Source organism: Ipomoea triloba, chromosome 7, assembly GCF_003576645.1.
Source record: "Ipomoea triloba cultivar NCNSP0323 chromosome 7, ASM357664v1".
Lineage (NCBI taxonomy): Eukaryota > Viridiplantae > Streptophyta > Magnoliopsida > Solanales > Convolvulaceae > Ipomoea > Ipomoea triloba.
Genome location: NC_044922.1, coordinates 19,804,751 through 19,806,576, shown reverse-complemented (window position 1 = coordinate 19,806,576; position 1,826 = coordinate 19,804,751).

The following is a 1,826-nucleotide window of genomic DNA, read 5'->3' as shown; positions in this document are numbered from 1 at the left end:
GGGGGGGGGGGGGGGGGGATTTTGTAGGGAAAATACATGAGGAGTTTGTAGCATTGTTCAAAAAAAAAAATCTTTTGCACGTATTTTGATTGTTTAATGGTTTGACCGACCAAGTTTTATAAGTTTAATGATTTAATTGTACAAAATTATAAGTTTAATACCTTATTTGACATGTTTTTTTTTTTTAAAATAAAGTTTGATAATAATAAAAAGAGTTAATTTCATCAAAGGTTCATTGTTTTTTGTGACAATTCCAAATTTAATACCAGACTATAGTTTTTGCCATTTAACATCTCTGAATATTCTTTTTTGGACACTTTTAGTCTTTCTCACGACCTTTTTTTAGTAAGGGTATTTTCGTCTTTTCATATTTTTCTTTTATTATTATTTTTTGTTTGAACTAGTTTAATTGGTTTAGGACTTTACTAAAAATCAGTTGAAAATATGATTACTAAACATCATAGGTTACCTAAAAGTCCTAAACCAATTAAACTAGTTGAAACCGAAAAAAATAACAAAAGAAAAATATGAAAAGACAAAAATGTCCTTACTAAAAATAAAATAAAGTAATGAGAAGGATTAAAAGTGTCCAAAAATAATAGAATGAGATGTTAAATGGCAAAAATAATAGTCTGAGACTAAACTTGGAATCGCCACCAAAGACAAGGGACCTCTGGTCGAATTAACTCTAAGACTATCATTATCCCTACAATACTCTCTCACTTTCAAAAGTGGATCTCACTTCCACGTCATCAAATTTGTAAATTCTCTACTATTCTCTCTACATTCCTGCAATACTCTTTCACTTTCAAAAGTAGTTTCACTTGCATTTTATATTATAAATATAATAATAAAATAACAAATAAAAAATAAAAAAGGAAATAAAAGTCAATTCCAAACGTGCTATTATAGCAAGCTTGCAAGCCACATAAGCTAACAAAATAAACAAAAAAAAAATTAAAAATTCACTTGCTGTGATAAGGACCCTAAAACTTAATAATTATGAAAACAGTTTTAAATAGAGCTTGGCAATAAAATTGTCATATTGTGTGAGATTGGTGGGTAAGGGAGGATAGTATATATATAGAGAAAAAATTGTAATTCATGTACCTCTATAATATGCCAATTATTAATATCAGTCTTGAATTATTAGTGGTGTAAATGCTTTCTCTCAATTTTCAAAATGGTACATATATTGCCCCTCTCGTACTGACGAGAGTGACAACATTTACACTACGAGAGGGACAATATATGTAACGTTTTGAAAATTAAGGACAACATTTACCCTACTAATAATTCAAGAATGACATTGATAATTAACCTATCAAGGCGTATAAATTACAATTCTTCCTCTATATTGACTATTGATTTGGTACAAATGTCTGTACTTTGACAATTTCTAAGTCTCGAACGTGTTACAGACTTACAGCTGTGCAACTGTGCGTGCATCATTTTATCATATCGTACTATGTAACTGTGCATAACCTGGCAAAAATCTTGCAATGTTTTTACACTAAGGTTTCGTTTGGTGCAAATTAAATTAAAAAACCTTTACCCTCCTCATCACCTCCCAGCTAGAGTATACCGCTAGTCTATCTTTTCGAATAATGGCGTACCCTAACAATTTCATTCTTTACCACAAGTAGATATCACCTTACAACTACATTTTATCTAATAATACTTTTACATTTTTATGCTAAAAAAATTCTATAATTCAAACTCGTAACCTTTGACTTTAAAACGAACACAGTTAACTAATAATATATTAATAGTTAGGGTAATCTTATTCATGCAATACTCTCTCACTTTCAAAAGTAAGACCAACT